This window comes from Tamandua tetradactyla, chromosome 1 (assembly GCF_023851605.1).
Source record: "Tamandua tetradactyla isolate mTamTet1 chromosome 1, mTamTet1.pri, whole genome shotgun sequence".
NCBI lineage: Eukaryota > Metazoa > Chordata > Mammalia > Pilosa > Myrmecophagidae > Tamandua > Tamandua tetradactyla.
Window position 1 is genome coordinate 144,642,741 of NC_135327.1, and position 26,995 is coordinate 144,669,735.

Here is a 26,995-nt window from a genome sequence, read left to right on the forward strand (position 1 = left end):
CAATAGCTGTTAGTAAGGACCACAGAAAAACTTTGCTTTCAGCTGGCAAGGTCAGCAATATACTTTTACTGTCCTACCTCGGGGGTATATCGACTCTCCAGCCCTATGTCATAATCTTGTCCGCAGGGAACTTGATCATTTCTCCCTCCTACAAGACATCACACTGGTGCATTATATTGATGATATCATGTTGTTTGGACCTAGTGAGCAAGAAGTAGCAACTACTCTAGACTTACTAGTAAGGCATTTGCACATCAGGGGATGGGAGATAAATACAACAAAAATACAGGAGCCTTCCACCTCAGTGAAATTTCTAGGTGTCCAGTGGTGTGGGGCATGTCAAGATATCCCTTCTAAGAGGAAGGATAAATTGTTGCATCTGGCCGCTCCTATGACCAAAAAAGAGGCACAATGCCTCATTGGTCTGTTTGGATTTTGGTGACAACATATTCTTCATTTGGGTGTGCTACTCCAGCCCATTTATTAAGTGGCCAGAAAAGCTGCTAATTTGAAGTGGGGACCTGAACAAGAGGAGGCTCTGCGAGAGTTCAGGCTGCTGTACAAGCTGCTTTGCCACTTGGACCAGAGGATCCAGGAGATCCAATGATGCTGGAAGTGTCAGTGGCAAATACAGATGCTTTTTGGAGCCTTTGGCAGGCCTCTATAGGTGAATCACAACACTGGCCCTTAGAATTTTGGAGCAAAGCCTTACCATAACTATTCTCCTTGAGATACAGCTTTTGGCCTGCTACTGGGCCTTAATAGAGACTGAACGTTTAACCTTGGGCCGCCAAGTTATCATGATACCTGAGTTGCCTATCATGAGCTGGGTGTTGTCTGACCCACCAAGCCATAAAGTTGGGCATGTGCAGCAGTGCTGTATCATAAAATGGAAATGGTATATATGAGATAGGGTAGAGCAGGTCCTGAAGGCACAAGTAAATTATATGAGGAAGTGACCCAAATGCCCTTGGTCTCCCCTCCTGCCACATTACCTTCTCTTTCCCAGACCTGAGTTATGGCCTCTTTGGGAGTTCCTTACAGTGAATTGACTGAGGAAGAGAAAATTTGGACATGGTTTATAGATGGTTCAGCATGATACACAAGTGCCATCCAAAAGTGGACAGCTGAAGCACTGCAATCCCTTTCTGGGGTGTTCCTGAAGGACAGTGGTTAGGGGAAATCCTCCCAGTGAGCAGAACTTTGAGCAGTGCACCTGGTTGTTAATTTTGCTTGGAAGGAGAACTGGCCAGAGGTGCATTTGTGTAGTGACTCATGGGCTGTTGCTAATAGTTTGGCTGGATGGCCAGGGACTTAGAAAGACCATAATTGGAAAATTGTTGACAAAAAGGTCTGGGGAAGAGGTATGTGAATACACCTTTCTGAGTGGGTTAAAAACATGAACATATTTGTGTCCCATGTGAATGCACACCAGAGGGTAACTTCAGCAGAGGAAGGTTTTAATTATCAAGTGGACAAGATGACCCATTTTGTGGATACCAGTCAGCCTCTTTCCCCAGCAACTCCTGTCATTGCCCAATGGGCTCATGAACAAAGTGGTCATTGTGGTAGAGATAGAGGTTATGCATGGGCTCAGCAAACATGGACTTCCACTCATCAAGGCTGACCTGGCTATAGCCCCTACTGAGTGTCCAATCTATCAGCAGCAGAGACCCACACTCAGCCCCTGATATGGTACCATTTCCTGAGGTGACTGGCCGGCTACATGGTGGTAGGTTTATTACATTGGACCACTCCCTTCATGGAAGGGACAGCAATTTCTTCTAACTGGAATAGACACATACTCTGGATAGGGGTTTGCTTTCCCTGCATGCAATGCTTCTGCTGAAGTTACCATCCATGGGCTTATAGAATGTCTTATCCATCGTCATGGTATTCCACACAGCATTGCTTCTGATCAAGGCACACACTTCATAGCTAATAAAGGGCGGGAATGGGCACATGCTCATGGAGTTCTCTGGTCTTACCATGTTCCCCATCATCCAGAAGCAGCTGGATTGATAGAACGGTGGAAAGGCCTTTTGAAAACTCAATTACAGTGCCAACTAGGTGGCAATACCTTGAAGGGCTTGGTTAGTATTCTCCAGGAAGCTGTGAATGCTCTGAATCAGCATCCACTGTATGGTGCTGATTTCTCCCATAGCCAGGATCCATAGATACAGAAATCAAGGGGTGGGAATGGGATTGACACCAGTTGCTATTACTGCTAGTGATCCACTAGGAAAATTTTTGCCTCCTGTCCTTGTGAGCCTGAGCTTTTCTGGTCTACATGTTTTAGTTCCAAAAGGGGGAGTGCTTCCACCAAGAGAAACAACAATGGTTCCATTGAACAGGAATCTAAGTCTGCCACCTGGTCACTTTGGGCTACTCATACCCCTGGATCAACAAGCCAAGAAGGAGATTACATTATGGACCATGGTGATTGACCCTGACTGTCAGGGGGAAATAGGACTGCAACTACACAATGGAGGTAAAAAAGAGTTTTCCTGGAATATAGGAGATCCACTAGGGTATCTTTTAGTACTACCATGCCCTGTTATTAAAATCAATGGAAAACTGCCACAACCCAATCCTGGCAGGACCACCAATGACTCTGAAACTTCAGGAATGCAGGTTTAGGTCACCCCAGCAGGCAAAGAACCGTGGGCAGCTGAAGTGCTTGCTGAGGGTAAAGGGACATAGAATGGGTGGTGGAAGAAGGTAGTGATAAATATGAACTATGACCACCTGATTAGTTACAGAAACAAGGACTGTAATGCTGTTTTGTTCCTGTTATACTATTTAAGTTGTAAGATATCAAGCTTAAGAATGAATATTACAAGTGCTTGCAGCCTATTCTGGATAGATTTAATGTGTTTTCAGTTATATGCAGGACAGTTGAGTATTGTTAGGTGAAAGAAAAAATGTGTGATTTATTGTTTTTTAGAATTTATTGTAATTTAGAAATTAGGTATGGTTTAAGGTGATGTGTACAGCTGCCAGGTTGACAAGGAGTGGACTGTCATGGTCAGGTTCATGTGTCAACTTGGCTAAGTGGTGGTACCTGTTTGTCTGCTTGGGCAAGTGCTGAGCTGTCTGTTGCTATGAGGACATTTCATAGAATTAAATCATGATCACATCAGCTGCACCCATAGCTGATTCTATTTGTAATCAGCCAAGGAGAGTGTCTTCTACAATGAGTGATGCTTAATCTAATCACTGGAAGCCTTTTAAGGAGGAGTCAGAAGAGACAGATTTCCTTCTTGGTTCAGCTGGCAAGACTCTCCTGTGGAGTTTATCCAGACCCTCCATTGGAATCATCAGCCTCACAGCCTGCCTTACAGATTTTGGACTCTACATTCCCGTGGTTATGTGAGGCACTTTTATAAATTTTATATTTATGAATATTTCCTGTTGATTCTGTTTCTCTAGAGAACCCTAACTAATACATAGGAATAGGCCTTTTTTTCTTATTTCAAATTTTGTAACAATCTTATAATATTAAGGACTGTGTGGTACTGACATAAAGATAAACAGATAAAACCAGTGAAATATAATTCATAATCTGGAATAAACCCTCACATCCCTGGCCAAATGGCTCACAATATCACAACATAGTTATGTATGCACCACCATGATCATTTTTAGAACATTTGTTTCACTCCAGAAAAAGAAATAAAAAGAAAAAAATAAAAAACTCATATATCCCATACTCCTTACCCCTCTCTCTCATTGAGCACTAGTATTTCCATCTCCTCTTTTTTTCCCCACTTATCCCCCTTGTGCTGGTTAGAAAGGATTTGTGTACTCTAGAAAAACCATGTTCTAATCCTGAATCAATCTGTGACAGAAATGATTCTTCTAATCCCTATTCAGTACTATAGGTTGGAAACTTAATTAGGTTATCTCCACAGAGATGTGACTCAATCAATTGTGGGTATTAAATCTGATTAGATGGAGACATGTCCACCCATTCTATGTGGGTCTTGAAGAGTTTACTGGAATCCTATAAAAGAAGAGCCATTTCTGAGAGTGTTCCTTTTGGGAATGAGGAGAGAGCTGCAGAACCATGTCAGAAGAATGAGAGAACCACAGAGTCCACCAACCAATGACCTTTGGAGATGAAGAAGGAAAACACCTCTCAGGAAGTTTCAGGGAGCAAGTGGCCTGGAGAGAAAACTAGTAGATACTGATATGTTTGCCATGTGCCTTTCCAGCTGAGAGAAATGCTAAATGTCATTGGCCTTTTTGAACCAAGGTATCTTTTACTGGATGCCTTAGATTAGACATTTCTATAGACTTGTTTTAATTTGGACAATTTAACAGCCTTAGAACTGTAAAATAGCAATTTATTAAATTCCCCCTTTTAAAATCCATTCCATTTCTCGTATTTTGCATTCTGGCAGGTGGTAAACTAGAACAACTCCTATTATTTATCTATTTTTTAGCCTTATTTTTTTACTCATCTGTCCATACCCTGGAAAAAAAGGGGCATCAGACACAAGGTTTTCACAATCACATGGTCAGATTGTAAAAGCTATATTGTTATACAATTGTCTTTAAGAATCAAGGCTACTGGAACATAGCTCAACAGTTTCAGGTACTTCCCTCTAGCCACTCCAATACACCATTAACTAAAAAGGGATATCTATATAATGCATAAGGATAACCTCCAGGATAACCTTCAAACTCTGTTTGAAGCTTTTCAGCCACTGAAACTTTATTTTGTCTCACTTCTCTCTTCCCTTTTGGTCAAGAAGGCTTTCTCAATCCCATGATGCTGGATCCCAGCTCATACCAGGAGTTCTGTCCCATGTTGCCAGGGAGATTTACACCTCTGGAGGGTAGTGAGTTCACCTGCCAAGTTGGATGAGAGAGAGTGGCCACATCTGAGCAACAAAAGAGGTTCTCTGAGGGTGGCTCTTCAGCATAATTATCATAGGCTTTGCTTCTCCTTTGCAGGAATAAGTTTCATAGGGGCAAACCCCAAGATCAAGAGCTCATCCTATGGAGTTGGTTGTCCCTACTGCTTGTGAGAATATCAAAAATTCCCCAAATGAGGAAGTTTAATATTTCTCCTTTCTCTCCAGTCCTCCAAGGGGTCTTTGCAATACTTTTTTATTCTCTGCCCACATTATTTTGGAATATATAAGGGCATCACACTAACCTGTACAAATCAACAGGATCTAATGCCCTATTCAAGATTATGTACTTATGGTGTTCAACTAAACTGGCCATACAAGTTAAATTAGGTAATGCATTACCTAAAATTATAAATTTTGCACCAAATAAACGTTGCTTCTTTTGGTATCACACAGAAGTTGAAGTTTTAAAATGTGTACAATATCATCATTTACCCTGTATTCTGATTACCTAAGTTCTATCCAGATCAGTTTCATTAATATCTCCAGTCAAAATCTGTTCAATTTTTCAACTATTTCAACAGTTGCCATATGGGATAATGCTGACTGTCATAGGTTTAGAGCTCTAACTCTGAGTGTCAGGTGTCACATAAATACCCAAAGTCTCTGGGAATGACCAGGTTATATACTAACAGCTAAATATCTCAGAATCTAGAAATAACAGTTATAAATCCTGAATATATGTGACTGCTGAAAGAGCTTACAATCTGGGACACTTTAAAATAGGCCCCAACCTGATAACCTATGCTCTCAATTTTAATTCTTTGAGTTTGTACATTATAGTTAGTCCATATGAGTAAGGTATGATAATATTTTGTCTTTTTGTTTCTGCCATTTCATTCAACATACTGTTCTTAAGGTTTATTTCACCTAGTTGTATGAGTCACAACTTCATTCCTCCTTGTGGCTGGTCAGTTGTCCATTGTATGTATACACCACACTTCCTCCTTCCTTCTTTGTACCCTAGGCCACCTCCATCTATTATGAATCATGAATACAATGAACATCAATGTGCAAATTGTCCATTCCATCCCCACTCTCACTTCTTCCAGTTATATACCTAGCAACAGGTTTTCAGTATCATATGGCATCCCCACCCCTGGCCTCATGTGGAACCACCATGCCACCCTCCAGAGGGGCTGCACCTCTCAGCTTCCCTACCAACAGTAAACAGGAACATCTTTTTCTCCACATTTTCTCTAGCCCTTGTTTCTCTCTGTTTATTTTTAAACAGTTTTACTCACACATCATACAATCCAATCTAAGTAAATAGACATCATGTCACCACCATGATCTATATGAAGACATTTCCTTTTCTTTTGCAAAGAATCCATACCCATCCCCCATACCTACTTCCTTGCTTGTTGACATTTAGTATTGGCATAATGCCTTTGTTACATTCATTGGAAGCATATTATAATATTACCTTTGACTATAGACCCTTCCTTGCATGGACTGTACTATTCCCTGTATAACATCCATTTTCAATACCTTGTAATGTTGACATTCATGCAAAAACATTTTTATAGTTGTACATTTGGACCATCTCAGTCTTTATTCTCTATCTTCCCTTCTGGTTTCATATGTGTCCCCAGCCCTTCTCCCTAAACCATACTCACTTTCAGCTTCATTCAGTGTACTTATATTATTGTGCTACCATCAGGTAGTATTGTGCTCTCTATTTCTGAATTTTTACAATCATTCCTGTTGCACAATCTGTATTCCTTCAGCACCAAATGCTCAATCTCTACCCTGTTTCTATTTCCTGGTAACCTATGTTCTTAACTTTAATTCTCAAAGTTCACCCATTAATGTTAGTTCATATTTGTTCTAGTTTGCTAGCTGCTGGAATGCAACACACCAGAGATGGATTGGCTTTTAATAAAAGGGGACTTATTTCATTAGTTCTTCAGAGGAAAGGCAGCTAACTTTTCACTGAGGTTCTTTCTTACATGGGAAGGCACAGGGCAGTCTCTACTGACCTTCTCTCCAGGCCTCTGGGTTCTAACAACTTTCCCTGGGGTGATTCCTTTCTGCATCTCCAAAGGCCTGGGCTGAGCTGCAAGGGCTGAGATGAGGTATGCTGAGCTGCTTTGGCTGTGCTACACTGAGCTCTCTCATTTAAGCACCATCCAATTAAATCAAACATCATTCATTGCAGCAGGCATGCCTCCTAGCCAACTGCAGATGTAATCAGCAACAGATGAGGTTCACATGCCATCAGTTCATGTCCACAGCAGTATAACTAGGCACCTTCACCTGGCCAAGTTGACAACTCAATCTAACTACCACAATATTAGTGAGACCATACACTATTTGTTCTTTTGTTTCTGGCTAATTTCACTCAGCATAATGTCCTCAAAGTTCATCTACATTGTTACATGCTTCATGAATATATTCTGTCTTATAGCTGTGTAACAATCCCATATATACAACAGCTTGTTTAACCACTTATCTGTTGATGGACATTTGGGTGATCCCCATCTCTTGGCAATCATAAATAATGCTGCTATAAACATTGGTGTGCAAATGTCCATTTATGTCCTTGCCTTCAGTTCCTCTGAATATATACCTAGTACTGGGAAATCTAGATCATATGGTAATTCTATACTTCCTGAGGAACTGCCAAATTGCCTTCTAGAGCAGTTGCACCATTTTACATTCCCACCAACATTGGATAAGTGGGCCTCTTATTCCACATCTTCTCCAGCACTTGCCATTTTTCTTTCTTTTTTTCTTTTGTTAATGGCCATTCTAATGGGTGTAAGATATCTCATTGTGATTTTGATTTGCATTTCCATAATAGCCAGTGAAGTTGAACATCTTTTCATGTGCCTTTTAACCATTTGTATTTCCTCTTCTGAGAAGTGTCTGTACATGTCTTATGCCCATTTTTTAATTGGGCTGTTTGTCTTTTTTGTTGTTGAGTTGAAGAATCTCTTCATATATTCTGGATACTAAATCCTTATCTGATATGTGGTTTCCAAATATTGTCTCCCATTGCTTAGGCTGCCTTTTTTACTTTCTTGACAAAATTCTCTGATGCACAAAAGTGTTTAATTTTGAGGAGATCCCATTTATCTATTTGTTTTTTCAATGTTCATGCTTTGGGTGTAAGTTGTAGGAAACTGCCTCCTATTACGAGATTCATATGATATTTCCCTATATTTTCCTCTAAAAGTTTTATGGTCTTAGCTCTAATGTTTAGGTCTTTGATCCATTTTGAGTTAATTTTTCTATAAGGTGTGAGATATGTATCCTGCTTCATTCTTTTGCATATGAGTATCCAGTTCTCCAAACACAGTTTATTGAAGAGGCTGCTCTATCCCAGATGGGTTAGCTTGACCACCTTATCAGTTGTCCACAGATGAGAGGGCCCATTTCTGAACACTCAGTTTGATTCTGTTGGTCAGTATATCTATCTCCATGCCCTGACTACTATAGTTTCATAGTATGCTTTAAAGTCAGATAGTGTGAGACCTCCTACTTCATTCCTCTTTCTTAAAATATTTTTAGTTATTTGAGGCATGCTGCCCTTCCAAATAAATATGTTTATTGGTTTTTCTATTTCTGCAAAGTAATTTGTTGGGATTTTAATTGGTATTGCATTGAATCTATAGATCAATTTGGGTAGAATTGACATCTTAACTATATTTAGCCTTCCAATCCATGAATATGGTATTCCCTTCCATTTATTTAGGTCTTCCATGATTTCTTTTAGCAATTTCTTGTAGTTTTCTGTGTATAGGTCTTTTGCATCCTTAGTTAAAATTTTTTTTTTGGTATGCTGTATGGCGAGGTCACATTTCATTATTTTCCCATGTGAGTATCCCATTGTTGGAGCACCATTTGTTGAATTTTTGTTTATTTGTTTTGCTTTTCTTGGGGGAAGTGCATGGACTGGGAATCAAACCTGGATCTCTTGCATGGCAGACAATAATTCTACCACTGAACTACTCTTGCATCCACCTTAGTTAAATTTATTCCTCAATCGCTTCTCGGCCTTGGCTAAGATCAAGTGTAGTATCTGTTCTTATCAGTTTAATATCTGATATGTCCTCTATCCGAGGACAATATATTAAATGGATTTTTGGAATTAGGAGATGGAATAGGAGCTTGCTCCATCCACTCCATGCATCGACTTGGTATTGCAGTACTTCCAGGAATGGTGTACCCCTCCCCCCTCGGGGGGAGCAATAAGTGTATTAAAAAGTTAGAAAAAAAATTATTCCTCAATATTTGATTATTTTGGCTGCTATTGTAAATGAAATTTTTTTCTTGATTTCCTTCCCAGATTGCTCATCACTAGTGTATAGAAATAGTGATTTAGGGGTGTTTATCCTGTATCCTGCCACTTTGCTGTATTCATTTGTTAGCTCTAGTAGCTTTTATGTAGATTTTTTAGGATTTTCAACATAGAGTATCATGTCATCTGCAAAAGTGGGAGTTTTACTTCTTTCTTTCTAATTTGGATGCCTATTTCTTTTTCTTGTCTAGTACTTTGGCTAGTACTTCCAGCACAATGTTGAGTAACAGTAGTGACAGTGGGCATCTTTGTTTTGTTCCATTGTGGATGATGTCAGCTGTGGGTTTTTCATATATTCTCTTTATCATGCTGAGGAAGTTCCCTTCTATTCCTGTCCCTTGAAGTGTTTTCATCAAGAAAGGATGCTGAATTTTGTCAAGTGACTTTATTGCATAAATTGAGATGATCATGTGGTTTTCATGCTTTGATTTTGTTGATATGGTGTGTTACATTAATTGATTTTCTTATGTTGAACCAGCCTTGCATATTTGGAATAAATCCCATTTTGTCATAGTGTATAATTCTTTTAATGTGCTGTTGGATTCAATTTGCAAGTATTTTGTTGAGGATTTTTGCATCTATATTCATTAAAGGGATTGGCCTTTAATTTTCTTTTCTTGTTGTATCTTTGTCTGGTTTTGGTATTAGGGTGATGCTGGCTTCATAGTATGAGTTAGGTTGCTTTATCTCCTCTTCAAATTTTTTTGAAGAGTTTGAACAGGATTGGTACTGATCCTTTCTTTTTGTTTTTTTTTTAATGACATTCATATTATATTTAGATTAAAATAAGCTGTACAAAATTGATTTTCTTCACAAAAATAACAGCAATATTTTCTGTGTTATTCTTAGATAAACCACAAAGCAGACTTTCCAGGTTTTGCTTATAAATCAAGGCTAGATATAGTCAAGGAAATAAACAGAAGAAAAGAGACAAATTAGCTGTCAATATCCATGGCCTCTGATTCTGTCTTGACCATGAAACAGAAGTGCTCAACACATGCCAACTAAAAAGCTTATGAAAGTGTAGGCACAACAAAAGAATAGCAACAATGAGATGTGGAATAAGGCATTCAAACTTTAATTGTAATTTATTCCTTTAGGTTCATTTGATAAATACAAAATCTGCACTGAAATTCTTGCTTGGAAAGCTCAGTCTCTCTCACTCTCCAGTTACTCCCTTAATTGTCCAATACAAATTTTTAACAACATATTTTAAAGTCCTACTTAGTTCAAAGGTCAGTTGTGAGCCTCATTTTAACATTTTACAGAATGTATTCCTTCCTTCCAACCTCCTCAAAATTTATTTCTTCAAAGTACTGATAACTGGACTGACAATTGGATCTACAGTGATGATTAATGTTATATCTAAAATGACTTAATTAAAGTAATTCCAGAGTGCCACTAAGAAAGATAATGCAAAAATGAAATGTGACACTTTCAATGCTATCTTCTGGAAGAACAGGTGATCTTCAAAGCATGAGCATTCAAACAGGGGCCCTTCAAATAGGTAGATTATTAATGACTAATGTATTCAATGAGAGACCTATAGGCAAAGATAGTCAGTGATTAAGCAGCTTACATACACTCCACAGCTTCTCTTCCAAATGTAAGATGAAAACATTTTTAAAGGGTCTTGAGTATTTTCAATGGTTTCTGAATTACCTGTAGGAAACACTGACTTTGTTGTATAGAGTTTGATATATGTGTCCACCATTAAATCCAAATCATGCTTTCTATCAAAATTTATGTTAAGCAAAGACAAGTTACTTGACCTTTGGTCTGTCAGAGTGTTCCTCAGGTATGCTTTGAAATGCTTTCATTCATTTTCATAGTGTTCATTCTGAACCTTCATCACAGGAAGAATACATAAGACCTTCAATAAAGCATAAACATTAGAAAAAACTCAATGTCAGGTAGATGGAGAGCTTCATAAATGGTGGAAGGAAGCTCTATAACTTTCTCTCTGTTTCCACTTGATTCTCCAACAATGAAGCTCAGCTGAGAGTGTGTCGGGATTGGGTAAATTGCTTCTATACATGCCAGCTTGGTTTTCCTCCTATGTACTGAATTTTGAGCTGTCCCATGACAGAGGGTACCAGAGAGTAAGTATTTAAGAGATTTGAGATGATATTCTGAAAATATATCTTAAGTTCCTGAATAATGCCCTCCACTGTTGGAATACTCCAACTATAAAGGGTTTCTTTATAGTAACTCTCAGAGATTAACTCAGATTCCAGATACCTTGATAAGCTCAGTGGAATTTGCCATGGAGTTTCATGTGAATATCAAGTTTGGTTGCCAAATTTGTGGCTTCCTCAAACCAAAATTCATGATAAATTTCAATATTTTCCATCACTTCATTGAGTGAATGCAGCACTGCAGTCAAGCTGCTAGCTGCAAAGAAGATATCAGAGGTATTCCCCTGGAGATTTTCCCCAAAGGCTCTTGTAAAAGGACATTTTTAAGAACAACAATGGTAACAATGAAATAAAAATCTGTTACTGCACTACAAAGTACAGAAGCTAGGCTAGGAATACAGTTATTCCATCTAATATTTGTGTGGCTATTTATACCATCTAAACATAAAACAAGTGCTTGCAGGAGTTCTACTAAAATTTCAAAAGCACCATGTCTGTCTGATCATTGAGAATGGCAAATTTCCTTCAGTTCATTACCCCTTTCTTCATTGCTCTGAAAAAGGACTGAAATTATTGTCAAATTCTAAAATTAGCAGTGATTGATGATAAAAAGAAGAAACTTCCTCAATTGTTTCCAATGCAATGGATACTCCCATAGCAGTCACTGATTTTGCTAACCACATATTTAAAGAGCAGGAAGAGCAGAGTGTGTAGATAACTTGGGATATTTATCTATAAGTCTAGAAGCATCAATTTCCATTTTGGAAGAAAATTTACTGGACACAATGTAAGTCTGTCCATGACAGTATTCCATGTTTAGTCCCCACTTCTCTATTATTGTAGTGTGAAATTTCACAGCCAAAATTTCTGCATCTGTTTCATAAGGGAGAAAGCCCACAAATTCCTCTCATCATGTGATTCATCCACAAACCTCACCAATACAGGCAGGTGCTATTCCCCTGCTATGTCCACCACATCATCAATGATAATGGAAAAGAAGTGTGAGTCTCTCACTTTCCTGAGAGTTTTTTCCAGAATGCAGGCCTCACATATCTCCAAGATGCTGCTGCCACCATCACCACTGCCTCAAATTTACTACTGCTGCTGTTGCTGTTGGTGTACCTCCCACCTGCCCAGGAGGCTGCTACCTCCTTCCACAATGCACCCTTGCACCTGGAAGTCCCCTCTCTTCCCTTAGCCTTCTTCCCCTGCCCCCTCCTTTCCATGAATCCTTTCTTCAATCTTGGTAGAATTCACATGTGAAGCCATCTGGTCCTGGACTTGTCTTTTTGGGGAGCTTCTTGATGACTGATTCAATGTCTTTACTTACGATTGGTTTGTGGAGGTCATCTATTGCTTCTCAAGTCAATGTTGGTTGGGAACCAAGAAATCAGGCTTTAAAGGATGATTTTAATTACTGAATAATTATTTAAATGTTCTCTTTGCTTTTTTTGGATTTTGGAATGAACAAGGGAGAATACCTGGAAGCCCTGAACTGTAATTAAGCTGTTTGGACATCTGGAAGGATTATAAAAGGCCTTATCTTTTATCTGGTGCCTGTGTGGCTGTGAAAGCTGTTATGCTCTTTATCTGGTAACTTTCTAAGTAGACTCTAATAGTAAGGAAAACAGCCATGAACTAGCCTTAGTCCCTTACATTTGTAAATCATCTGCTAAGATCTGCCATTGAAAGATAGGTAGCTCTGCCTCCTTTCCTTTCAATTTATGTTAACTTATGTTAACAAGTTTAACAATGCTTTCTTTTCTGTTTTGAATTTCTGCCTTGAATTTACTATCTGACATGACCTCATTTCCCCTTGCTAGAATCCTTAAAAACCTCAAATCTCCTTTGTTTGGGAGACAGATTTTGGGCAGTTAGGCTGTCGGCTGTCCTGCTACATGTGTAGTAATAAACTCTTTCTCTCTTTGAAACCCTGGTGTCTCAAGAATTGGTTATTGAGCATGTCAGGCAGAAGAATCCATGGCCTTTGTCTAGTAACAGTTGTTCATGCCTTTCTAGGAAATTGTCCATTTCATCCATGGTTCCTAATTTATTAGCATACAGTTGCTCATAGTATTCTTTCATTATCTCCTTTATTTTTGAGGGGTCTGTTTATGTCCTCTTCCATTTCTGATTTTATTTATTTGCATCTTTTCTCTCTCTCTGTCTTTTGTCAGCCTACCTAAGAGTCCATCGATTTTATTGATTTTCTCAAAGACCCAACATCTGATTTTCTTGATTGTTTTCCTATTCCCAATTTCATTTATTTTTGCTCTAATCTTTGCTACTTATTTCCTTTTGTTTGATTTGGGGTTGGTTTTCTGTTCTTTCACTAGTTCTTCCAAGTGAACAGTTTAATTCCTCAGTTATTGCTCTTCTTTTAAAATATAGACATTTAAGGCTATAAATTTCCCTCTCAGCACTACTTTTACTGCATCCCACAAATTGTGATATGTTGGTTTCCATTTTCATTTGCCTCAAGATATTTACTGATTTCTCTTGAAGTTCTTCCTTAACCTACTGGTTGTGTTGTTTAGCTTCCATATATTTGTGAAGTTTCTGGTCCTGTGCCTATTATTGATTTCCAGCTTCATTCCATTATGACCCAAGAAAGTGTTTTGTATAATTTCAATCTTTTAAAATTTATTGAGACTTGTTTTGTGGCCCAGCATATGGTCTAGCCTTGAGAATGATCCATGAGCACTTGAGAAAAATGTGTATCCTGCTATTGTGTGGTATATGTTCTGTAAATGTCTGTTAAGTCTAGTTCATTTATCATATTATTCAAAATCTTTGTTTCTTTATTGATCCTTTGTCTAGATGTTCTATCCACTGATGACAATGGGGAATCGAAGTGTCCAACTATTATGGTAGAAGTGTCTATATCTCCCTTCAGTATTTGCCTCCTATATTTTAGAGTGCTCTGGCTTGGTACATAAATATTTATGGTTGTTATGTCTTCTCGTTGAATTGTTCTTTATATTAATATATAACTTTTTTCTTTGTCTCTTTTAATTGTTTTACATTTGAAGTCTAATTTTTTGGATATTAGTATAGCTACTCCTGCTCTTTTCTAGTTGTTTGCATGAAATATCTTTTCTCAATCTTTCACTTTCAACCTACATTGTCCTTGGGACTACAGAATCTCACAATATCATCACTTAGTTGTGTATTGAGAACTATATTGTTTTTAGAACATTTGCATCACTCCAAAAAAAGATATAAAAATAAAAAAGAAGAAATTCTTATATCCCATACCCCTTACCCCACTGTGCTGGTTTGAAAGAATTTATGTACCCTAGAAAAGCCATGTTTAAATCCTAATCAGTCATGTGGGAGCAATATTTTCTTCTAATCCCTATACAGCACTATGGATTCAAAACTTGATTAGAGTATCTCCACGGAGATGTGACTCAATCAATTGTGAGCATTAAACTTGATTAGATGGAGATATGTCTCCACCCATTCTGCATGGGTCTTGATTAGTTTACTGGAATCCTATAAAAGAGGAGACATTTTGGAGAGTTCTCTTTTTTGCAAATGAGGAGAGAGCTATAGAACCATAACAGAAGAATGAGAGAACCAACCACAGAGTTCACCAAAAGTCGGTAATTTTTGGTGATGAAGAAGGTGAACACTGCCAAGGTGCTTCATGAAACAGGAAGTTGGGAGAGAAAGCTAGCAGACTGTCACCATGTTTGCCAGTACACTTCCAGCTGAGAGAAATGCTGAATGCCATTGGCCTTCTTGAACCAAGTTACCTTTCCCTGGATGCCTTAGCTTGAACATTTTTATAGACTTGCTTTAATTGGGACATTTTCATGCCTTACTATAAACTTGCAACTTATTAAATTCCCCCTTTAAAAACCATTCCATTTCTGATATATTGCATTCTGGCAGGTAGCAAATTAGAACACCCCTCCCTCTCATTGGCCACTAATATTTCAAACCATAAAAACTCATTTTGATGGCAAAAACACTTCCCTTTATGACTGAAAAATAAAAAAGGCAGTTGTAGCCTGGGAAACGTTAGCAAGTCTGTTTGGAAATTTCGAAAGGGATTCAAAATTTCGAAAGGGATATTGAAAATGATTTCAAAAAATCATTTTTTTAGGTTTAAAAAAAATCCTTAACTGTCCTTCCTTAAAACAAGGATGATGAAGCCAGTAATGTGGTCTGAATAACACATACATTCTAGGAATTCAGATAATCTGAAATATGCAGTTGATTCAGATCATTATGTTTGAATCTGAGGCTGTCTCCTTGTCTATAAAATGAGCCAGTGGATGAAGATCTCTGAAGTTTTTCCTTGCTGACATTCCACTGTACTGTGGAACTATGACATTTACATCCATGCTGCCACATACAGATGAAGTGTGCTTACAGACTTTGTTCAGTTTTAGAAGCCAGTGTGACAACAGTCAAAGAACTGTCCAAGGCACTTCCATGATCAGCTCACAAATATACCAGAGTATACCAGGTCCTACATTAAGAAAACTGATGTGTGCCTCCTAGTTTGGTAAATAATTACCCCAACTACAATCTAGCCCAAAGCTTTTTGCTCATGATTTGCAGGGCAGCAAGCAGGTAGTAAATACTGGCCAGCCTTTCTTCATTTCTTTGAGAAAAGAGAAAAAGATGTTGTTAATGATGACTGAAAATGAGATAGACAGTTGAAATGTTAGTCTTTCTTGGTAAAGAAATAACTTTCCATTAGAACTTTATGTAGTAAATATGTCCTAGATCAAATCCATTGACATTTAATGTTATTACTATAAAGGCAGTGCTTTCTTCTACCATTTTGTCTTTTGGATTTTATACATCATATCTAAGTTTTTTCCTCCTTTTACCTTTTCTGATAGTCTTCATTTCTATACTGTTCTCCACACCTCTCTCTCCTATCCTTTCCCATCTGCTTGTCATGCTCCCTTTAGTATTTCTTATAGAGCTGGTATCTTAACCATAAATTCTCTCAGTCACTGTTTGTCTGAAAATGTTTTAATCTCCCCCTCATTTCTGAAGGATGATTTTTCTGGGTATAGAATTCTTGGTTGGTAGTTTTTCTCTTTCAGAATCTTAATATGTCATACCACTGCCTTCTCACTTCCATGGTTTATGCTGAGAAATCCACACATAGTCCTACTGAGCTTCCCTTGTTTGTGATGGATTGCTTTTCTCTTGCTGCTTTCAAAATTCTCTCTTTGTATTTAACATCTGACAATCTGATTAGTAAGTGCCTTTGAGTATGTCTATTTAGATCTATTCAGTTTGGGGCATGCTGCATTTCTTGGATCTATAATCTTACGTCTTTCATAAGAGATGGGAAATTTTCAGTGACTATTTCCTCCATTAGCCTTTCTGCTCCTTTTCCCTTCTCTTCTCCTTCTGGGACACCCACAACATGTATATTTGTGCACTTCATGTTGTCATTCAGTGCTCTGAGACCTTGCTCATATTTTTCCATTCTTTTCCCTATTTTTTATTTTGTGTTGGATTTCAGATGCCCAGTCCTCTAGTTCATCATTCTGCCTCTTCAAATCTATTGTTGTAGGTTTCCATTTTTTTCATCTCTTCTATTGCCTTTCATTCCTATTAGTTCTACAATTTGTTTTTTTCAAACTTTTGAGTCCTTTGTGTTTGCCCAATGCTTCATTATGTCTTCCCTCAACTTGTTGATTTGATTTTTGATGAAATTTGCGTGGTTGTTTGAACATCCTGAATTAGTTGTTTCAACTCCTTTATCTCATTTGAAGTGTTGGTTTGTTCCTTCAACTGGGCCATATCTTCAATTTTCCTATTGTGACTTGTTATTTTCTGCTGGCCTCTAGGCATTTGATTTCCTTAATTAGTTTATTCTGGAGGTTATTTTCTCTCTTTTACCTCAGGTTACCTTGCTGGATGGCATTGTTCTCTATCTGTTCTTTGACATTCAGTTCAACTTATTCTAGACCTGTAGCATAGGTTCTGTTTAACTGATCATAACTTTTCAATTCTTGTTTTTCTGTTTCTTGCCCTACTATATGGAGCTTTTTTTTCCTTTTTGAGGAGGGTCTACTCAGATATTATTGACCCCAGTCATATTTTCTCAAAGTAGAGAGGCCCACTTCTCAGGAGGAGAGAATAGCCAGCATCAACCCAGCAGGTTGTCAGACTTTTCTATGAAGCCTCTAGACTCTGTGTTTTTCCTATGCTGCCCAGCATGTGGCAGTTGTCTTCCCATGGCTTCCCACCAGCATAAAGTGATGCAGTGCTTTTAATTTCAGCAGATTCTCCCTGCCAGGGGCATGGTTGAAACAGAGTCTGTAGTAGTAGGCAGCTTTGATTGCTTCTGCTTTCCAGCCCCTGGGGCCTGAATTTCCTGAAAGAGTGCCTTTACTTAAACAGGGCCCCACCCCCCTTTTCTTAGGGAAGATACACCATTTAGGGAATTAGCCCCTTCACCTGACTAGTTATTTTGTCTCTCAGATATACTTACTCCCACCCTTACCTGGGGCAGTGCTGGAGCCTGAGAATGCTTGCAGTTCTATCTAATGAACAATTAAGAGGTTAAACAAATTGAAAAGCCTTTTCAGAGCTAAACCCCCATTCACGAGGTTTGCCAATCAAGAGCTTGAGTTGGTACATGGCTCTAAGGATCCCCAAGCTTTATGTGCCCCCTTTTCTCGGGTCCAGCTCTCTTCCAGTATTTTGTGCTGTTCAACTCAAAAGGCCTCTAGGTTCTGTTGTTTCTTTTTCCCCCTTCAGCCCTGTCCCCTCTCTGCTGGGGTGAAAATTCCTGGTTCCTTTAGTGCTCATTCCAGGTTTATCTGTGCTTGGGACCTGTTTTCAGGAGTCAGAATTTGTTAATTAATTCCCCAATTGGAGTTTGATTCAGCTAAGCCCTTGCTACTAGTAAAGTCTGTTTCCTTTCCCTTTGGGGAGCCAGACTGCCATGTTCATGGTGAAGGGGTGCCATTCTCTGCAGCTTGGTAAAGTTACAGTTCTTTGTAGTATCTCAGCCATTCCACCTCTTTCAGACTGGCGTATGCTGTATGTCTGGTCACTGATGTCCTCCAGCAATTGTTCTGTACAGTTCCTGGTTATTTACTAGGTGCTCTGGAGGATGAACTAAATTCTACACCTCACTATGCCACCATTTTCCCTGCCTCCTAGACTATATTTATCATCATTATTATTATTATTTGCATGGGCAGGCACCAGGAATCAAACCTGGGTCTCCGGCATGGCAGGCAAGAACTTTGCCAGCTGAGCCACTGTGGCCCACCCTAGATTATTTTTAAGAATATGTTTTTCTGGGGTATAAATAGCTCAAAACTATTAAAGCAAATTTAGACCTGCCTTAAGTGTGAAAACAATGATAGATGAAATGGAAAATCCAAAAGCTTTGGGTTTGTGAGCTTTCTAAAGGTGTGAAGGTACACAGAAAGCTATGGAAGAGATGATGGAAAGGAACTCAGTGGAAAACAAATTTATGTTGATTGAGTTCAGAAAAAAGTGGAATGGCAGATGGAACTGAAGCACAAATTTGAACAGATGAAGCAAAATAGGATCACAAGAAAGAAGTGTGTTAACATTCATGTGAAAAATCTTGATAGTATCAAGATGACTGTCTATGGAGATTTTTCTTCATCTGGTACAATCATTAGTGCAAAGGTTATAATGGAGAGTGGTCTCAGCAAAGGATTTGTGTGTTTCTCCTCCCCAGAAGAAGCCACTAAAGCGGTTACAGAAATGAATGGTAGAATTGCAGCCACCAAGCCATTTTATGCAGCTTTAGCTCAATGCAAAGAGTGCCAATCTCACTCTGGACACTCTGGCACAGGAAAAAGTTCTGAATTATCTTATAACCAATATAGGCAGAGAATGGCAAGTGTAAGAGCTGTGTCCAACCCTATATGTAATCAATCCCTACCAGCCAGCACCTCCATGAGGTAACTTCATAGCAGTTATCTCACAGACTCAGAACCCTGCAGTATACTATCTTTCTAGCCAAATTGCTCAACTAAGACCAGGTCTATGCTGGACTTCTCAGGATGCCAGAATTCATCCTTTTCAAAATATACCTATCCACCCAAGTGCTCCTAGAGCACCATTTAGTACTATGCATCCAGATTCTTCATAAGTTCCATGAGTCATATCAACACAATATGTTACTAATCCATCAACACAGCTGTGACTTGTGGCTGATGCAGCAGCAGCTACTCCTGCTGTCCATACTGTTCCACATTATAAATATACTGTGGGAGTTTGTGATCCATGACATCTTAATGCACAGTCACAAATTACCACACAGAAGCTTGCTGTTCATGTACAAGATCAGGAACATTTGACTGCTTCCATGTTGGCATCTCCTCTCCTCAAGAGCAATAGCAGATGGGTGAATAGCTTTTTCCTTTTATTCAAGCAATGTACCTTATCCTTGCTGGTAGAATCACTTGCATGCTATTAGAAATAATTCAGAACCTTTTCCTATGCCTGAGTGTCCAGAGTCTCTGTTCTAAGACTGACGAAGCTGTAGCTTTATTACAAGCCTGCCAAGCTGAAAAGTCTGTCCAGAAAGCGGTTAACAGTGCCACTGGTGTTCTAATTGTTTAAAATTGATTAAGGACCAAGAAAAGAAACTCATGCTTAACTGATGAAATATATATAAACATTGAAAAATTAAATATTTTGGGGAAAAATGCAAAATATAAGATGAAAAAGGAAGGGAAACTTTTGAGATTTATGTACCAAACAAATACCAGGTCTCGCAAACATAATGCTCATCCTAGATTACTTATTGATTAAAAAATGACCAAGAACCCCCCCCCCCAATAATAGTAAAATATAAAAAATTAATGCTTTAAAGACCCTTGGAAAAAGAATTTTCTGCAAAGTACAACATTTGTAACATTTATTTCTTTAACTTTTTTATTTGTTACTGTGGAATAGCTTAAAACACCACTTCTGGTTTAGATAACAGAGTTGATAACTGAGCAAGGAAACATGATTTGGATTATAAATTCTTGCTTGAATAAAAATTCATTAAAGCATGAAAAAAATGGGGATATAGGAGATATGAGAAGCACAAATACACATTATATAAAAAACATATATAAACAATTGCAGAATTTACATTTTTTTAAGGATATAGAGAACCATTAATTCAACTAGCCTCATACTAGGTCATAAATATAGCTTTTTACAAATTTAAAGATTAGTTATCATTCAGAACACATGCTCTGAAAGCAATCTATTTATTTGTACAATATAAATTGTAAAAACTAAAAAACTTCTTCTGTGTCATTCAGGATTCAGAAACAGAAATCACTCCAGTTATCTTAAGCAGAAAGAGACTTAATATTGAGTATAAGGTGTTCACAAAATTGTTGGAAGGGCTACAGAAGTGAAGACTAGGCAGGTCTTCCAGAGATCATGGCCCCCCAAACTCCCATAGGGGGTCTGCCTTGACCTCGGCCACAGGCAGCAAAGTGGGAACCATGGGTCTATGCAGGCTGTGTGGCAGTCTGTGGTGGCATCGAGAACTGTTGAGTTGAACATACCACCAGGGTGCAATCCAGCAATCAGGAAATAGATACTAGGTGCCATCACAACTATCTCAACACATCCCTCACCCCCTGAATCCCCTAATCAAACATGAAAACTCTGAGTTCAGTTCCACTGTTATCACAACTGCATCTCGATACTCAAAAGGATATAGACTAGGCACTGGAATGCTGCTGAAGAAAAACCAAATGTTCTATGATCTTCCTTGCTTTTTAGCAGGAAGATGACATTTACTTCTCTTTTATCTTTCAAATCACATATAGGTGTATCCATTAGAAGAACCTAACTGACATTCAGAACTATAGCTGCAAGGGGGTCTGACATATGAGGTTTTAAACTTTGCAACCTTTATAGTACTGCAAGACAACTAGAAAGAGGCTTGGCATGGATGATAATTGGCAGTTTGCCAGATCTGTCCCAACCCACAAGTCAAAGAAATGTCATAATATAAATTTTTAAATATTTAGTATTGAATAATAAAGCAGTATGTATCAAAACTTGTGATGCACACCTAAAAATAACACTCAGAAATTGATAGCTTCAATACTTATATCAGTTTTGAGGATTGAATTATATACTCAGAAAAATACGTTCTTAATCCATTCTGTGGATGTGAACCCAATTAAATAAGACATTTTGAAGATGTTATTTTTAGTTAAGATGTTCCCAACTGACTCAGTTTGGGCTTTAATTCAGATTACTGGAGCCCTTTGTAAGCAAAATGAGAATCACATAAAGAGAGAAAGCCAAGGGGCACAGCCAGAAGCTGGAAGTCAGTAGAACCCAGAAGAGAAACGCAAAGATGACTCTATTTGTGTGGCTATGTGTTTTAGTTTCTTAGATTGCTTAGGAAAAATACCATGAAATGAGGCTGGAAAAATGTTCAGATTAAGCATGACCAAGGCAAAGCGCTTTCTTCCCCAAGATTAGCCACTGGTGATTCTTGGCTTCTTTGCAATAAGGCAAGGCACATGGTGGACTCTCCTGATCTCTCCCTTATCTTCTGGGTTCTTTCAATATCTAGCCTCTTGCTTCCTGTGGCCTTTTCCTCTGTCTGAATTTAATTCTTTATAAAGGAATAAAAATAATCATGTCTTGTTTCTTGATGATGATTGTATAATGATATAGCTTTCACAATGTGACTGTGTGATTGTGAAAACCTGTGTCTGATGCCCCTTTTGTCTACCTTGTCAACAGATGAGTAGAACATATGGAATAAAAATAAATAATAGGGGGAACAAATGTTAAAATAAAAAAAAGTTTGAAATGCTAGTGATCAATGAAAGGGAGGGGTAAAGGGTATGGTAAAAAAAATAATAATCATGTCTATTAATAGGATTAAGAGTTATTCTGACTGAGGTGGAACAAACCTCAACTGAAGTAATCTCATCAAAAGGTTCTATTCACAATGTGTTTATATCCACAAGAATAGATTATCTTTAAGAACATGTTTTTCTGGAGTACATACAACTTCAAACAAACACACCATGTGAAAGAAAAGTCAAGGACCATGGATTGCCAGCAGCCAGCCCCAGAATGCCATAGTCATCAGGGAGATATCATTGCCTTATTGAAGTCTCAATTTTAAACTTCCCCTAGCCCCAAAACCATGAGCCAATAAATTCCCATAGTTTAAGCCAACATATTGTATTCTGTTTAATTGTATTTCCTTTAATGGGTGTGAAACTAAATTAATCAGAAACGAAGAAACATCAATTTTAACAAGCTAAGAATATAACTTCAAAAATTAGAGGAAAAACCCAATATATCACACCCAAAGAAAATACCTGTTTAGAAATAAGAGCAGAATTATTTACATAGAAAATAAACATACAGTAGAAGGTAACAAAACCAAAAATTGTTTAATATAAAAAGCAGTAAACTAGATTTCAGGCAAAATTATCCCAACCCCCCCAAAAAGAGAGGAATTGTAAGTAAGCAATGATAGGAATGAAAAGGAAAAAATACTTATATACAGACATTATGATAATAAAAGAAAATTATGGACAACTTTTGCTAAGATTTTGAAGACATATGAAATAATTACATTCTTAAAATATGTAGCTTTCATAAGTTTACACAAGAATAAATAGAAAAGTGAATAATCTTATGGCATTTAAATAAATTGGATCAGTTGTTAACATTATCCTTTAAAGACAACACCAAGGTTTTAAAGGTGAGTGTCATGGTCAGGTTCATGTGTCAACTTGGCCAAGTGGTGGTACCTGTTTAGCTGGTTGGGCAAGTGCTGGCCTGTCTGTTGCAATGAAGACATTTCATGTCAGCTGTATCCACAGCTGATTCCATTTGTAATCAGCCAAGGGAATGTCTTCTTCAATGAGTGATGCTTAATCTATCACTGGAAGCCTTTTAAGGAGGATTCAGAAGAGACAGGCTCTCTTCCTGCTTCTGCCGGTGAGCCTCTCTTGTGGCATTAGTCCAGACCTTCCATCGGAATCGTCGGCTTCCAGCCTGCCCTGTGGATTTTGGACTGTGCAGTCCCATGGTCATGTGAGATACTTTTATAAATTTTATATTTGTGAGTGTTTCCTGTTAATTCTGTTTCTCTAGAGAACCCTAACTAATACAACTTGGTACCAGGAGTGGTTCTTAAGAAACAGAATCTTAAAAATGGGTTTTTATGAATGGTTTTCTACTCTGACTGGACTCTAAAGGGACTAAGGACTCTGATTCCCATAATCAGAATGACACTCCCAATCCATGGAGTGAGTTGGCAAAAGAGATAATCAAAATATCACCATTCAATTCTCCTAATGCTTTACTTGTATGAAGCCAGGCACTGGGGGATAATACTTTTGACAGCTTTACAGAGTTTTGTGGAAATAAGAGGTATAGAGATGTTGGCTGGTTGTTCTTAGATACACTGGCTACATTAAGGAGTGAAAGGGATGGGCTTAAGGCTTCAAATGAGAAGCTTAAGTGCTGTCTGAGACATGTAGAAGTGTCTATGAGTATCCTGAAGGAAAATCTTATTTCCTGTAGCTGTAGACTTAAAATCTCTGAAAATCAGACTCAGAATCTTATTGTTTAGTAGCAACTTTACAGTGTACACTGAAATCTCAATGTTGTATGGTGTCTGCTGTTAAAGTGAGGGCATTGATTAGAAAGGAGTGTGACCCTGAAAAATGGGATGGTGACATATGGATTGATAATGATGTCAGAGTGAGGTTGAAACCCTAGGTCATGCTAAGTCTTCTCTAGATAACTCTGTAATAGTCTGCCATGAGGACATAACTGGCACACCTCCAGCCTGTCTTGAGGAGTTGGCCACCCAACCTCTACCTGAAGGGATTAGCCCTTGAGTAATTAATCCTATTTCACCAGATGAAACTGCAAATGAAGGCCCTGAAGCAAATGGCTTGGAAGATATTTCTAATTCTTCTCATGACCCACCCCTACCACCATTCCTCATGTCTTCTAGACCTATCACTAGACTAAAGTCCCAACAGCCCCTAAAGGTGAGGTACAAAGTGTCATACATGAGGAGGTATGTTATACTCCAAAAGAACTTGTGAGTTTTCCAATTTATGTAGACAGAAATCAGGGGAATATGTGCAGCAATGGATTTTAAGGGTGTGGGATAATGGTGGGAAGAATATAAGGCTGGATGAGGCTGAATTTATTGATATGGGCCCACTAAGCAGAGATTCTGCATTCAATGTTATAGCTCGAGGGGTTAGAAAAGGCATTAACAGTTTGTTTCAATGGTTGGTTGAAACATAGATCAAAAGGTGGCCAACATTACCTGAGGTTGAAATGCCAGAACTGCCCTGGTATAATGTAGATGAGGGGATCCAGGGGCTTAAAGAGATTGGAATGCTAGAGTGGATTTATCATGCAAAGCCTGCTCTTACACCCCAGGAATGTCCAGAAGATGCACCTTTTACCAGAACAGTGAGAAATAAATTCGTGAGACTAGGACTATCATCCCTGAAGAACTCTGTAGTTATATTTCTCTGTAGGTCAGATATTACTATAGGACCTGCTGTCACTGAGTTGGAATCCTTAAACACAATGGGGATGTTGGGATCCTGAGCTGGCAGAAGCCAGGTGGCAGCTCTTAATCGCCAAAGACAAGGTAGATGTGGCTATTATAATAGCTACACAGGAGTCAGAATTATATGACTTGCAGAGATTTGTAGCATTGGCTAGTAAATCATGGGGTACCTAGAAATACAATAGAAGGGCAGTCTACTAAATTTTTGTTCAAGCTGTATAAACAAAAGAGTTCTAGGTCAATTAAACAGAACTCTAATCTGAATTACAAAAACACAGAGGTACGGCCCCTTAATCAATTTCTAGACTTGAGACAGCTTACAGACCCAGAGCCTCTTGAATGAAGGGGAGGCCAGGTCCCTTTCAGGGAGAACCCTGTTACACTGCCACAAATTTATAGTTACTCTTTCTCCAAGCCTTCCCCAAGGAGACCAATGGCCTTTTAACAAGGTAACTGCATTGGGGAAAAGGAAATGATCAGATATTTGGGGATTATTAGAAACTGGTTCAGAAGTGACATTAATTCCAGGGGGCCCAAAATGTCACTCTGGTCCACCAGTCAGAGTAGGGGCTTATGGAGGCCAGATTATCAATGGAGTTTTAGCTCAAGTCCATCTCATGGTGGGTCCAATGGGCCCCTGGACCCACTCTGTAGTTATTTCCCCAGTTCCAGAATGTTTAATTAGAACAGACATACTGAACAATTGGCAGAATCCCCACATTGGCTCTCTAACTCATGCAGTGAAGGCTATTGTGGTGGGAAAGGCCACGTGGAAGCCACTGGAACTGCCCCTACCTAGCAAAATAGTAAATCAGAAGCAGTACCAGATTCCTGGAGGGATTGCAGAAATTACTGCCACTCTTAAGTACTTGAAGGATGCAGGGGTGGTGATTCCCACCACATCTCCATTCAACTCTCCTATTTGGCCTGTGCAGAAAACAGGTGGGTCTTGGAAGATGACAGTGGATTATTGCAAGCTCAACCAGGTGGTAACTCCAATTGCAGCTGCTATTCCAGATGTGGGATCATTGCTTGAGCAAATCAGTACATCCCCTGGTAACTGGTATGCAGCTATTGATCTGGCAAATGCTTTTTTCTCAATAGCTATTAGTAAGGACAAACAGAAGGTGTTTGCTTTCAGCTGGTGTGGTAGTTAGATTCAGTTGTCAACTTGGCGAGGTGAAGGCACCTAGTTCTGTTGCTGTGGACATGAGACAATGGTACTTGAATTTCATCTGTTGCTGATTTACATCTGCAGTCGGCTAGGAGGCATGCCTGCAGCAATGAATGATGTTTGGCTTAATTGGCTGGTGCTTAAATGACAGAGTGCAATTTAGCACCACCCAAGCAGCTCAGCATACCTCATCTCAGCACTTGCAGCTTAGCCCAGGTCTTTGGAGATGCAGAAAGAAATCACCCCAGGGAAAGTTGTTGGAACCCAGAGGCCTGGAGAGAAGAACAGCAGAGACCATCCTGTGCCTTCTCATGTAAGAAAGAACCTCAGTGGAAAGTTAGCTGCCTTTCCTCTGAAGAACTAACAAAATAAATCCCCTTTAATTAAAAGCCAATCCATCTCAAATCAATAATAGGCCGAGTGCCAGAAAATTCACAAATATGTGGAGGGTCGACAACAACTCTTAAACAACGAGTGGGTCAAAGAAGAAATTGCAAGAAAAATTAGCAAATACCTCGAGGTGAATGAAAATGAAAACACAACATATCAAAACTTATGGGACACAGCAAAGGCAGTGCTAAGAGGGAAATTTATTGCCCTAAATGCCTATATCAGAAAAGAAGAAAGGGCAAAAATACAGGAATTAACTGTCCACTTGGAAGAAGTGGAGAAAGAACAGCAAACTAATCCCAAAGCAAGCAAAAGGAAAGAAATAACAAAGATTAGAGCAGAAATAAATGAAATTGAAAACATGAAAACAATAGAGAAAATCAATAAGACCAGAAGTTGGTTCTATGAGAAAATCAATAAGATTGATGGGCCCTTAGCAAGATTGACAAAAAGAAGAAGAGAGAGGATGCAAATAAATAAGATCAGAAATGGAAGAGGAGA

The 26,995-nt window shown here is 38.6% G+C and overlaps 1 non-coding gene and 1 pseudogene across 1 annotated transcript; both read left to right on the forward strand.

Moving 5' to 3' along the window:
- Window positions 1-8,912: 8,912 nt before the first annotated feature.
- On the forward strand, window positions 8,913-9,101 carry LOC143653835 (U2 spliceosomal RNA). The gene has a single exon (XR_013161554.1). It is a non-coding gene; the product is annotated as a U2 spliceosomal RNA (small nuclear RNA).
- Window positions 9,102-17,641: 8,540 nt separating this feature from the next.
- On the forward strand, window positions 17,642-19,961 carry LOC143686764 (polyadenylate-binding protein 1 pseudogene; annotated as a pseudogene).
- Window positions 19,962-26,995: the final 7,034 nt, after the last annotated feature.